Raw genomic sequence first — 14,362 nt, forward strand, 5'->3', positions numbered from 1 at the left:
TGAAAACTGCAAATTGGTCATGCAAACACCAGAAAAAAAAGGAAAAAAAGAGAAACAGTAATTACAATGCAGGGTAGAGATTCTTGTACATTAAGCTTTACTAGAACTGGAAGAAAAATAGATGGCTGCTTAAGTGGAAAAAAATGAAAAAAGTAGTGGGAGGAATTTCACGTCAGAGATCACAAATCCAGTTTGAGTAAACTTAATTTTCTGGTACTAACAGATGACTTCCTATGCTTGTGAAATAGAAAAAATAAGTTTACATGAACCTCATACAAAACATAATATTTTGAGTTTTTTGCAAAACTGGAAATGATTGCAGAAGCATGTGGCTAAAAAGAAAATACAGATCAAGGATTTAAAAAGGATATCTTTCTGCAAATCAAAGTACGGATTCTAACTCTTGATATTCCCATCAAAGTATGAAATAATATTAAGGAGTTGGATCACACACTCTAAAATGCACTTTATTGGTTTTTTCCCCTTTAAGCATCACAGATTTTATAGGACAGGTAATAAAGACAGAGCTTCAAAGAACATGTGGATGTGCAGGAACAGAGTACCAAGCAAAGTGTCATCTCAAGTATTTTACTATATAATGAAAAGAGCAGTTTGTTTTGAGACTTGGAAGCTTATCAGTTTCACTTTCAGTGCAAGGCTTTCCTGCACATCCAGGCATGCAAGAAAGGACAAGCAACGAACAGCAGGAAAGCCTTGTGCCCTTAATGCTTTGGTTTATCTCCAGAACTTAAAATCCAGAAATGTTGCTAAATAAATAAGACACACTGAGGCACAAACAGAAAGAGTATGCCAATTGCTTCCATGTAAACAAGCAACGAGGCATCAAATTTAATTGTCAATAAGTGGGAGAATTTTCAAAGATGCAAATGGACAACAAATGCAGAGTTCAAAAGGTATTTGGGGTTGGCCTAAGTGATCTAATTGCCACTGTAAATCTACAGTTCATGAAAACTATGAAGTCTCCTTCACTGCTGTTAAAGAGTTTGGAACAAGTATCCACTATAAACACTATACTAATTACAATTAATTGCACTAATTTTCACTTATAATTTACACAGAGATTCTCCTAAAATGAAGCAGGCCAAGAACACATCCAAAGAGGTGTTTCCTCCGCTAGGGCACAAATGTATGCTGTGGTACCTGGCCTCTTGATCCTGGATCTTGCATAAAACCTATTAAAACCTTTCTGGAAGATCACAATTACCTGTGGCCTCTGTTACAAAGTACAATCCACACTCTGATCCATAGACCCTGGCAAAATAAAAAACAACAACAACAACAAAACCCCAAACCAAATAAACAAACAAACAAGCAAACAAACAAACAAAAAAAAAACTACTGAAAAACCCACCACCCCCAAAATATTTTAGCTGGCTTTATATTAGGGTAATTTTTTCCATTAATGATGCAGGCAAAGGTGCAGACTCTGTCTCTGGCCAGTGCTGCCATAAATATTTTTTAGAAAGATATATTAGAGCAAAACAAACAAGATGTATCAGAGTAAAAGTCTACAACATTAATTCCATATTTGACGTAAAATGTATGAAGCTAAAACAAAGCATAAGCCTTTCACAGTTCCTTCAAAACTTCAGAAATCTTCCTCTGAATTCCCAGTGTTACTTCGACTTGCTTTGGAGACTAATTCTTTGCCAGAGGTGCTGTATAATTGTTTGTGTCTCATCTAACCTGAAGTGGAAGCTGAGATGCAACAAATAAATATGCAAATATCTCCTAGTGATTTGTACTTGCTAAATATAATCCAAATGTTTATTGAGATACTATTTAACAATTTCTTAATGGATGCATTTCTTGCAACGGATTAAATGACAATAGGATGAGATTTCCTTAAAGCCAGCCATAAAGGGCTAGGAAACTCATGTAAAGAAATATCTGAACAAGATCCCAAAGATAAATCCTTCTGTTAAGAAAATACTGGAAATAGTATGCTTAGCAGGGAAATGTGACTGACTGGCTCAGTGTTCAACTACTTGCCACACATTTACATCAAGGAAAAGCATTTTTCCCACCAGTGGAAGAATTTAATTACATGGGGTACAGGGAAAACAAAATCCATTGTGAAATTCCTCTTTCACTGCTTTAGTCAAAGTGGTATCTTGGAATATGTCAGCTGGACAAACCAAAAATACAAAAATAAGATTAAAGATAGTGTATCTTCACCTAGCAATCGGTAACTATGTGTTCCAGCCAGAGAAAACACTGGGAAAGCTACCGGAGGAGTTTTCCTTTGGCTCAGGGAACAGATGAGCAAGAGTTCTCCTAAGGCATTACTTACAAAGCCAAAAGCTGTTAAATTCAGTGGCGGCTAAAGCAAGTTACAACACAGTCTGCTCCAGACTGTGCGGACACAGCCAAGCTGCAGTATAATAACATTTAGGGGAAAAAGGGAGCAAGCAGAGAAAACATACTTTATGGTTTTATCCCAAGTCTGAACCAGACTCATGGAGCTGTCTCAAGCAAGTCAGAATATAGAGTTACAGAAGGTTTTCTGCTTGAAGGGTGCTCACCTACAGAAACATAGGTTCTACTGTTGTATTTTCTAGTGTTTATCCAACCAAGTTTTCAGTTTACAAATAATACAGACATTTTCTTTAGAAAACTATGTCACTTGCTGTTGTCGAGGAAGACTTTTCCAGTCCAATACATCACATTTTTCCTGTCATGCATTCTTTCTCAATTAATCAATTTTTTTTCTCTATGTCACTTTACCATCCCAAACATTTTGATCAAACCATTCTTAAAGAACTGCTTTCTCTATGCTCCATTCCAATGTGAAATCTCTCTCTTCATCTGTCCTTCCACATTTCTCCACGTCCATGGTTCATTTTCCTTTATTTTCTCAGAATTTCAGTTAAACCACATAAAATGGTGCATAAAGACTAGAGGGAAGTTTACAAAGCCACTGAAGTGAAAAACAGGCTGGAATTGTGAATTAAGGACTGTTTTTTGGTCAGCTGTGCAGTTCTAGCTCATTACATAAGAATGAGTGTAAAATCATTCTGCAGCTTCAAATAACTCCTATTTGTGTAATTTCCACTCCATTTAAGAATTAGTTGAAGCAACTGTACTGGCAATTTAAGGAAGGCAGAGAAAGTTCAGAGGATCCGAAAGGTTTTGATACAATGACTGCAATATTATCAGAACCATGATTTAGGAACCTGGTTAGGATTCTTTTCTGTGAGGGTGGTGAAGCACTGGAACAGGTTGCCCATACAAGCTGTGGATGCCCCATCCATGGAAGTGTTCAATGCCAGGTTGGATGAGGCTTTGAGCTACCTGGGCTGGTGGAAGGTGTTCATACCCAAGACAGGGGGGTTGGTAGATGACCTGTAAGGTCCCTTCCAACCCAAGCCATTCTATGATTTTATGATCCTCTAACAATGAGAAATTACTTTTTTCTCTTCTGTTATTATTTCATGTTCTGTTAACTATTTTATTTCAGAGAAGGAAGGAATAATACCATTTAAACGTAATTACGAATGCTAGTACATTTTTACAGCCCTCGCTTGTTTAACCTCTGTCTCTTTCCATATGTGAAAGCTGCAACTATAACCAACTTTTGGAAACAAAGTACATCAAACCCTCTCATGCAGAATGGGAACACACCAGGGTCAGCCTGCCATTTTCCCACCAAAGACAGAACTTGCAGAAAGAAGTGAGCTCTCCCTGTCATTTTCACTTAGCTTTTCCTGCCAGCAAAGCAGGAGCTCCCCCTATGAATCTAAGTATTTCCCAATCAATTTGTTTCCAGAAATGGAATTTTGGGCAAGAAAAAGCACAACATCCTATACCTCAAGAAAATCAGACCTGGTGAACATCCGCACTGTGGCTACTTATCTGGGAATCTTGATGGGTTAGTTACAGTCACTGTATTTTAAAGCAGCTCTACACTGAAAATTTTACTATCCTGTATGTGTTAACATTTTACAAACCCACTTTGTATCTGAAAACTAAGGCTCTCTGAATCAGCCCCAATCAGGGGGTGAGACTAATAATGTCTATGGTTAGAATCTTAATATAAAGGAAATCAGAAATGTCAAAACGGCTCAATAGTATTTTCTCTCTGTACTATATATCTACTACAACTAAAGGTCTATGACAAATTTTAACCTGACATCCTCACAGTCAGCAAAAATTCAGTACTACTTTTCCTTGGTGACAGTCACACATGGCAGGAATATTTTCCTTAATTTCTGGGTGACCTTTAGAGAAACCTGCTGCCTTTCTGTGAAGTGCACATGCATTCAAATTTCAGTTCAGAACACACTATTTCCCTCCTGGAATTGTATTATTTTATGTTTACCTCTGTGTGATCCTTTCTGTGATTTTTAAATCAAAGAAGGGATGATTAGTTTTTAAATTAATTTGTGAAAGGACAATGAAAGATGCTGATGGCTAGAAGGATAGGATTGAGTTTCTAACAGATCAAAAGAGAGAAAACACTAATGAGCAGATGTGTCCTGAAAGATCTTCTTAAATGCATGCACGATGACTGTCTCAAGACTGATCCATTACAAATAAAGGCCTGCCCATCATGGTACCGGGGAAGAGCTCTTACTGACTCTTGAGCAGAAAGGGAAAACAGCAGAAGGAGTCTCAGTCAGTGGTTCACATTTGAAGAAAAAATAGAATGGACTCCATTAAGCCCTTTCTCCCTCTGCAGACACAGGAGGAGCACGAAATTCAAGTGCTTGTTTCCCATCCTCCTGTCTGATGAAGATCATGGGAGCTCCAGCTCAAAAAGCCCACAGAGAGCTCATGTCCTCCAAGGGCCAAACTATTACTGTGCTTGACAGAGCAGCTGTCAAGGTAAGAAATATTCCCTGTGCACAATATTCTTTTGTACTACAAAGTGAAGCCCCTGAACAAAGAGCCCAGCAGACGACATAAGGTCAAGGAATTAGAAACCAACCAGAAAGTGCAACCCTATGGAGTCACTAGACTGTTCCCTTCAGTCACTGAGTTGGGCTGGCCTGCTTGAGACAGCTTTGTGACAGTAAAACACAGCATTTCAGGTTGCCTTTCTTCTCTTTTTTTTCTTTTTTAATTGTTACTGATCTAGCTCACCATACAACTCAAATCAATCAAACACAGGTTCTTTTTGGGTTCTTTTCCTTTTTTGGGGATAGGGGCTTTTTAACTTTGAGATAAAGTGTTCTCTGTCAGGAACAAAATCAGCCATCAATCCTGGCTGGCTGGAGCTAAAATCCATTTAAAAATTGCTAGGATATACATGTATTTTACTTTGAACTTTCTGCTAGATTCCATTGGCACTTACTTGAGCAAAAAGTTAGAACTTCTCTCCCTGCCTGAGGGAACCAAAAATATTAGTGCTGATTAAATATTTATTTTGTAGCAACACGAAATCTATAATGCTACAAAAAACTACTTTGAATGATACCTCTTGAGCAAGACTGTGACTTACAGCTTTTCTTTTTACTAAGCTAAACATTAAAAATAAATACAGCTGGTCCAAGAAAGCTCTGTTTTGCTTTGGCAAAGCATCAGACAGCACCTTCTGGTTTGCCAACACAGGCAGAATCTTATCTAACTGTGGGATGTGCTTGGATTTACTACCTATTAGCAAAACTCTTAAGAAGCACTGAAAGGTTCCAGCCCCTTTTACGTATTCTCAGTCAAATCTCATTAACTTCATGCTCTCAGTTTGCACACAAAAATATTGCAGTCTTTTCCTACCTCTTAGGGAAAAATTAATAGGAGAGTGTTAAATCTCATGTTACAAGGACTTCATTACTTTTACAAGCTATGCTAAATAATTAAACTGTGCTTGTCGAACAACTGATTAGAGAACATTTTGTGCTGTGGTATATGTTTTTACTGCCTGTTTACCTCAGTTGACAAAATAAAATCAATCACAGGGTCTCCTGCACAACAACTGAGACCTTAAACTTGGAGTGGAGGAGACCCTTGGGACTCAAAGGACAAGTCTATATAGGATGTGATTAAAGAAAGAGAACTGGATGAAAGCCACAGATGGGAAAACTGAAACAATAAAACCAAAGCTTGCTCTGAGGATGGTGCTGAATGAGAATGACCTAGAAGCAAATCTAGCTAACATCATCTAAATCTCTAGCAGCTTCTAGACAGGCTTTTGACCCTTAAAGTGAGCAAAAAGGCAGAGAACCGATACATATCGCTTAGAGAGATTAGGACTAATAACATTCAGACAGCATTGACATTTCCAACCTTTATGTTCTTATCCATATCTTCACAGTAATATATCTGGAGGGTTGGGAGGCTTTGACTAGTGCTAGCAGCAGGGTACAGCCATCTGAAATATTCCATGGTTAACAGGATCCCTAAGGTCTGAAATAGAGGGGCTGTGTGCAAAAGGGCAAAGGCCAGACAATTAGACTAGCAACCTACCCCTCCACCACAGCCATAAGGCAAGGCCATTTCTGTATGGCACAGCGGAAGAGAATTTCTGACGCAGTGCATGTTGTCCTACCTGCCTCTTTTCCACACACAGGTCTCTGGAGCCCACTCCATCCAGTCAGACGACCCACAAACAAAGCCAAATGAAGCAGATGTAGTCAAATGAACAGCTGTCTCTCCTGCTGATAGGAATTAATCTGTTTGGCCAACCTGGTAATTTTTCAGATGCACTCTTCTAAAGGTTACTCAAACCCAAAAATTGTACAGCTGCAAATCCCTTCTGGTAGCAGCCAGACATATGCTGTACCAGCCTGCTGCTACCAGAGCCTCATCCAGTCTCCCAGGGCTGCAGCAAAGAGCAGGATCTGCTGTCCTGAACATCACTGTGATGTTCAAGCTGGACTCTGTCAATGAGCACACACACGCAACCTGCTATTTTTTTAAATGTACTAGTCACCAAAAGCCACATTTCCATTAAGTGGGAGAGAACATTCCCGATGCTCCCATTCTCTCACGGCAGCAGAATTTCCTTGAATCGACACTTTTTGCAGAGTTATGTAACAGTGAGCACAGCACGCTTGACTCTCATCTGAGCAGACATTGCAAGCACAGTGTGAGCACCAGGGAACTTCTTTACGCTGAACTATGCACCAGCCTAGCACGTGGATTTAAAAAATTTAAGTAACAGTGTATTTATTTCTTGGAAGAGAGCAGGAAGTTACCCAGGCAGTATCATGGATTCTTGTATAGGGGTTATTAAGTACACAAAGTGCAGGAAACAAGACTGAATAGCTTTCAAATGCAGTAAAACTGAGCTTTTAAAGCAAGTGAAGTTCTTCGATACAAACAATGAATTTGGGACTAGCAGTGCACTGGAGATGCGCCAAAGGAACTACCCAGACCTCAACACAACTTCTCTTTTCTGTCATCTGGAACGCTTTTACAACATTAATTGCCTGAACAGAAAGAAATGCCAAGGAAACTCTCAGTGATAACCAAAGTCAATTTCGCAGGCTTGTGTACCACTGTCCAGTAGAGGCACTTCTTCTATGGTAGAAAAGACTAATTTCCTTTACATTAAATAACTTAGCCATGAGCTTTCATATGGAAGGAAATAGCAGCAATATGATGTCTCAAGTATATTTACTAACAGAGAGGGCAATTTTCTACCATGGCACTGCCTCCTTGACTCCTTTTCAGAACTGAAGTATCCATTAAAAGTCATGCAGTGGTTGCAAAAACATATGAAAAAGAGACACACTGAAGTTTGTTTTTAAACACTCTCCACAGTCAGTACTATGGCTATCAGGAATTTGTGAAAACCATAGGTATGTAATATATTTTCAAGAGACATGGTGCAGAAGGAACTTCATACTAAAAAATCACAACCATTATTACATAGCAACCAAGCAAACATGTTTCACTCCTGACTAACCAAAGTCTTCTTTCACCACAGCCATGAATCCCTAACCTACTAGCAAGGGTAATTAACCTTTTTTTATCTTTTCCAATGTCTTGCCCTCCTTCTCCTTTCTCTCTTTCTTGGATGTCTGTGAAAGCAGGTGAAGCCTCCATGTGGAGGGACACAGACTTACTTACCTCAACCACCTTACTCTGGTTTATCAAATATAATTTCTCATCTCTACTTTAGTTCTCCTATTGTTTCAGTCTAATATTTTTTCCAGTTCAAGTTTAGGCTGCCAAGTGTAAACCACGAGTACATGTTCCAGGAAGGGAGAGCAGTAGGGATGGTCAGGTACCAAGTGCCCATCACCTGCTGACTGGTTGAGTATCAGGTACTCTGGAAATCAAAATCTTCTGATATGCCTTGGCTCCTTCTTGAATTACCCTGAATACCTTTACAGAAAAGCTTTCTCCTAGGTCTTTCTATAGAGCTAGAATTACATGAAAACTTTCCTGAATAATTTTTTACACACACATATGGCCAGCAAAACTCTTAGCTCTTCCCCCTGTCATGCTGCTGTGGAATTACATTGAATATTCCTGTAACAAAAAACTATGCAACCTAAGTACGGTAGGGTGACATAATTCTGAGGTCAAGTTGATGGATTTTTCCATTTGCAAGATTTTGCACAGTAAATCCTGGTTAATTTTGAACGTTGAAATTAATGAGCTTATCAAAGTAGCAAGAAGGAGCCAGGGCTATTCTTGTTCACCACAGTGTCTTGCATTTCTTCTAGTATAAAATTATTTTTTGACCAACCATTTTGATCTAATTTCTATTAAAACCAGCTGCTGCCTCTTACCTAGTAAGAAAAGAATACTCTTCCCTGTAGCTGAAGAGAACTGAAAGATGAGTGTCCTCCACTTTCAGTATTCCATGCAGACCCCAGAGCAAACATACAAGTTATTACTTTTTCAGTTTTGGGGAAAGCGGATTACTTTATTCTAGGAATTCTACATAATCTGCTAAAAATATCCCCTGCCCTTTCTACTCATACGAATATTGAGATAGGCTATAGAAGATCCAATGTTAAAGACAACGGAATTATGCTCACTGAATAATTTAAGAAAATTCTGAACTCATTCAGGACATTACTTGTATCACAGAAGGGATTCAATAAGCATAGAATAATTATTGTTTTCCATTGAACTCAATAAAAAAATCAAGCTAGTAAACAAATGAGGTGAAATATCAGAAAAGATTGTGCAGAAGAATGTGTTTATGGGCTGATCTTGCAAGAGCAGGGACTGGATCAGTATTGGTCCATAGGACTGAAGCACCCAAAATGTGCATGTTCAGCAGCACTGAGAATCCACCACCGTGTCTCTGCAAGAATCTGCTCAGAGACTTTTCAACCTTTCACCACTGAAACAAGAGTGACCTGCTCCACCTCAGATTTTGGAAATTCTGCGGCAGCTTGTACCACATAAGAGTCTTTGCTGGTGGAGATGTGGATTTAAAAGGCCTGGAGGAACTCTTATGATAATCTGGTCTGACTTCCTGCCTGGCACAGCCTCTAATACCTCATGCAACAATTTCTTTACAAAGCTCAAGAACTTGTAACTCTACTAGAAGATATTTCAGAAGCAGATCTAATCTTGATTTAATTACTCCAAGTGATCTACCACATTCCTTTATAAGCATTTCCAATGGTTAATTACACCCACGGTATCGTAATTCCAACGTGAACTCCTCTTCCTTATCTTGCCATGTTTTTGTCTGTTGGAGCCCTATCCCATCTCCCTACACTGATATTTTTAGGTACTAACCACATCACACCTCAAAGTTCTCTTGCCTGAGATAAATAGTTTGCCTGCTTGGCAAACCAAAACAGAGATTCCTGAATCAATCACACAGCATCTGCGGTGGTGTATTAGAGATAGCTTTTGCTAAAGAGACTAAAAGGGAAAAGTCAATTCAAATGTGAGGGGAAGGCACCAAACATCTTTAACAAGCTTTTCCAGCTTCCATAGCACCCATTTGTATGACCTGAAAATTTGGGATGAACAGCACTGCAATCTGCATAGCTTCATTTTCAAACTAACTGATAAATTACAGCTCAAACCAGACCAATAGTTACTAAACACTACAGTTAACTTAAAAAGAAAAAGATGGTTCATGGCAGGTGGTTTTCTACTGCCCATATGTCAAATCACATAAAAATGACCTGGTACTTCTGCAGGCATTGCCAAGGCAGAAATCCAGGAGTGAGCAATATATACCCTAAAATACTTCCAGCTGTGACTCTGGTAAATAAAATAAGTAAATTTCCACTACTGCTGTAATGCTATATTACTTAGGCATATTACTTAGGTATTTGCATTACTGTAGCATGCAGAGGCTCCACATAAGGCTGCCTTGTGTTAGGTGATCAACTACAGACACAGCAAGTTTAATTAGTTTTTGCAACATTTGCCCAGCGCTTGTATGGCTGAATCCTGGGAAAGAGACAGAAGGAGGACTTGTGTCCTTCCTGGATCACGGATGCTGATGAGATCAGTGTACAAAGACTGCTCAGAACTAGAATTTCTTCTGGCATTTACTAAATCCCTGTACTACCCATGTGGCTCTCAACACATTACGAAGTTCCCTAGCTTCATTAGCCCTATTCCAGAAGGGGTTTCAGTCCTTCTCATGGATTGGGTGAAAAAGAGCAGCATCTCACTGTCTCACAGATACATGATATAAGCACACACCTTTGTAGCTGCAAACACATGCAAATACTCTCCATGTGCTAACACAAAGTAAGAATTGCAAAGATAGTCTGCTATTTAAAAAAACATTTGTTATGACACCTCATTACTTTTTCACAACACTACTGTTTTTTCCATTAATGCTTCACATTTCTACTCATTTGTGGTTTCAAGAAGTTTATATTTTGCATAGTTTAACTGTTTTTTTTTTCTTAGCCTGTCTCTTCCCTATTCCAAGAATGCCCCTCTGCAAACTGCAAACACAGTTCATGTAGATGTATCAACTTTTACTGATGTCAACAGGTTTTTTAAAAATTTCTTTTGAACACTCTTCCATTTGGAAGACATTTGACTTGAAATAAATGCATGAAATGCAGCTAACAAGTCTGCAGAATCGTAACCACTGATTAAGAAAAACAAACCTGGCAAATATGGGAGGAAAATAAAACCATAACCAACAACACTTCCCTAGCTTGGTATACTGAGAATGGCAATTATAATTGAAATATTACCTGTGACAGAAAAGTAATTATATATTTCTGTAATGCTCTGAACAGGTTCATACTTCAGCTGCCTGTCAGAACAACTTGCTGTTGTACACCTGGCTTTGTTATTTGACATAGATGCTTCATTTTCTAAGTGACACACTGCATGAATGTCAGCCTCCTCACTAGCACTGGAAGAAATGAAAAGATAAAACCACTTTTTTAACAACCCTTGCAGTTCGTAGTGTACTGAAAGACTTTCTTCTGCCTTTTGCCCATCTAGCAGATGATACAGAATCCATTTTCAGAATGCAGCATTATGTTATATGTAAGGGGAAATATTCACTCCCAGAAGAGCTCACCCCTCCTTTATTTATTTAACTATGTAACTCATAAACTCCCACCACTGCATCTCAAAAACCAAACATCTGTGACCAAGCTACTTATTTTATCAAAATATACTCCAGTATTTAATTTTCAAACTGCAAGAAAATGAAGATTTTCATTGACTGCATAGTGAAAACTATAGCATCTGCTGAAAAATAATTACCTGTAAATTCCTTACAGGCAAAAAGAAGTTTCCAAATCTATGAAGGCATCTTATTTTAACTAAAGACTGAATAGTGGTTTAGTAACAACAACAACAACAACAAAAGTTAAATGTTGTTCGACTCATTCTGCAATACTCTCTCTTTTCTTTTTTGTGCTCTGACATACTGACCCACACTAGGATCTACTAGCAAAATACGGAAATCTACTGGTCTAGGATCTAATCTAAGATGCTCAGCATATCAGTTAAAATTATCTCAAATTAACCTGAATGTCTTATTGTGGAATAATAATAAAATGTGGAATAATAATAAAAAGTCTTACCTTATTAGAGCTTCATTTTCTGTTCTTTCACTGAAAAGAGTAAAGAAATCTGTATTAAAGATCCATTTAGTAAAAAGAACCTTCTGAAGTTATTTTAGTTTCACTTCAAATAACACCAAAACTACGAGGTTCTTTTTATGTAACTGTAGTAAGCCTTCATTATTTTGCAGTGTTAATCATTCTCAACACTCTGGAGTGGAGGCCTTTATTTGCCATCCTAATTAGCTGCTCTGAACAAGCATTTCAAATGCTTTGGAAATATCAATACAAACAACTGATCTCATCAATTCATCACCTAAACTACAGGCTGATTAGGCACACTCAATAGGTTTTTTTTCACTTCAAGCTGCATTTCATGAGCAGTATTTGTGTTTGTATTGCCATTATTTTTATTGGACATTTGATATTTTCAATTATAAGATGGGTTTGCATTGCAGTATGCCCATTCAGAGTTTCTAAGCCTGGAAGTTTTTTTTTTTGAAGTAGCTGTTTTCTGCTCAACTCCTAAACAGGTAGGGTCAGTGGCAGTTTAGAAGAATGAAAGGATCAAACCATGTCAATAAACATCTGCTTCAACTCAGCCACTCTGTATGACACATTTGTCAACAACTTACCAACACACACCACAAAACCAAAAAACAAGAAAAGCCTTAAGAATATTCTGGAAAAGTTCAGGCATGACTCAGAACAATCAATGAAAGTTGAGGCCTGCAAAAATATTAATTAACCTTTCATTTCTTTGTGAGTTTTGTTCAGTCTCTTACATCCAGGGAGAACTATTTGCAGGCATCAGCACTATAATTGCGAATTAGATTCTGGTAACTCTGAAGTAAATGGGTATTTTTTGTAACCAATGCATGCAAGAACAAAATCACACTTTTACTTATTTCATTTTCCAAATTAGCATAATATACAGCATGAAATAGAAAACAAAAAGCCAAGTCTAATAAAATCTGACAATTATTAGCGGTATTTGTTAAAAAGCAGAGAAAATCACGCTGAGTCACAGGCAAAGCATCTCAACCTCTAGCACTTTCTGTACACTTCATTAGCCATCAGTCAGTATGGTTAGAGATTTACAGATGAAGAGAAAACAAGGAGAGACCTTGTTCATCTTTGCCAAGGACAAATTCGAAGCTTAGCCTCAAAGCATGCAATCAATGCAATGTCTGAAGAGATGAATTCTTTGCTCTACAGTGAAAATATTGTAATTTGGGGAGCAGCAGGGCTAAAACAGAGTCTTCTAGGAATGAATCTGTCAATCTGAGGGAAGCAAAGCTTAAGCAGAAGTGCCTCTTTCCTTCATTTAGGGTATGGTCACCTGATATTTTTGAGAGACCTACAAAATGAGACTGTTTCACAAATGAAACAGGTAAGCTTAAAGAGAGACATTCCTGGAGTGCAGAAAATCATTAGATTAACCATCCATTTAGAAAAAAGGCATGAGATCCCATTTTTATGAGTCAGCTCATGAGACCTGACATTTACAATGTCTGATTTCCCACAACAGAGTATCTGCACATGTGTACCTTTAAAGGAAGAAGAGTAACTATAAGGTCATTTAATTACTTACTCAAAAATGAAATCCTCCTAGGTTTGATTTTTCTACGGCTCCTCCTGATAATCAGCTATCAAAAACATGCCTCAGTACCAGATTAGTTCATATTTACCTGGTTTTAGGTGTGGGTCACCCACAAAAGGTCATTTAAGAAAGATTTTTCATGCAGGAATCAAGGGACAGCACCAGTAAGTATTTTATCACTGGATGCTATGCAGGGTTTCAATAGGATTGAGTGGGATTTATTACAGCACGAGCCAAATCCTTCTTACTTTTCTCATGCAAAACACCCATTGAAGCTAGCCAGGGTGCAACTGAGGACAAATTACATCTCTGATTCTCTATTACTCACCTGTCACAATACTACTGTGGTCCAAAGGACAAAGTTTATGGGACCAGAATGGTTCTTTCTGGGAAGGGATAGGAATATCCTACAGGGTATAGGAATAATCTACAGGGTAGATTATTTTAACTATAAAGCAGGTACAGAGGCAAGTCTGAAGAAGACTAAAAGTCATCCTGGACTTGTGACAAGATCCACAGCTTTTAAAGCAAAGTATTTCTATGCTAGAAACACTCACAGCACAAGCTGCTTTGAAGCATATTTAACGCATCCTACATACTTTTAAAAGAAGAATGAAAGCTTACTTTGGCAGGGTTTATGACTGCCAGAAAAAAAAAGAAAGAAACAACACCCTAGCATGCTTAAAAAAACAATTTGCATAAGTTTTCCTTATCTGATCTAGCTGTTGATAACAGGACAAGCTGTAATGAGGGCCATGAGCACCTCCTGTCACAGGTTCTCACGGGCCCTGCTGCCTGTCTAGCCTGATGGTCTCAGTAGACATTTGTT

General features: G+C 38.2%; 1 protein-coding gene across 21 annotated transcripts in view; it reads right to left on the reverse strand.

Moving 5' to 3' along the window:
• Positions 1-14,362, reverse strand: part of THRB (thyroid hormone receptor beta) — a 170,615-nt gene that overhangs the window by 114,906 nt on the left and 41,347 nt on the right. For 19 of the 21 annotated variants that reach the window (XM_085051112.1, XM_085051111.1, XM_085051101.1 and 16 more), the window contains one exon: positions 11,952-11,981. The exons of the other annotated variants lie outside the window; for them this stretch is intronic. The gene's annotated coding sequence lies outside the window, so the exon portion shown is untranslated. The remainder of the gene's footprint in view (positions 1-11,951; positions 11,982-14,362) is intronic. 21 annotated transcript variants of the gene reach the window in all.

The sequence above is a fragment of the Lichenostomus cassidix genome, chromosome 2 (genome assembly GCF_008360975.1).
Source record: "Lichenostomus cassidix isolate B80296 chromosome 2, HeHo_3.0, whole genome shotgun sequence".
Lineage (NCBI taxonomy): Eukaryota > Metazoa > Chordata > Aves > Passeriformes > Meliphagidae > Lichenostomus > Lichenostomus cassidix.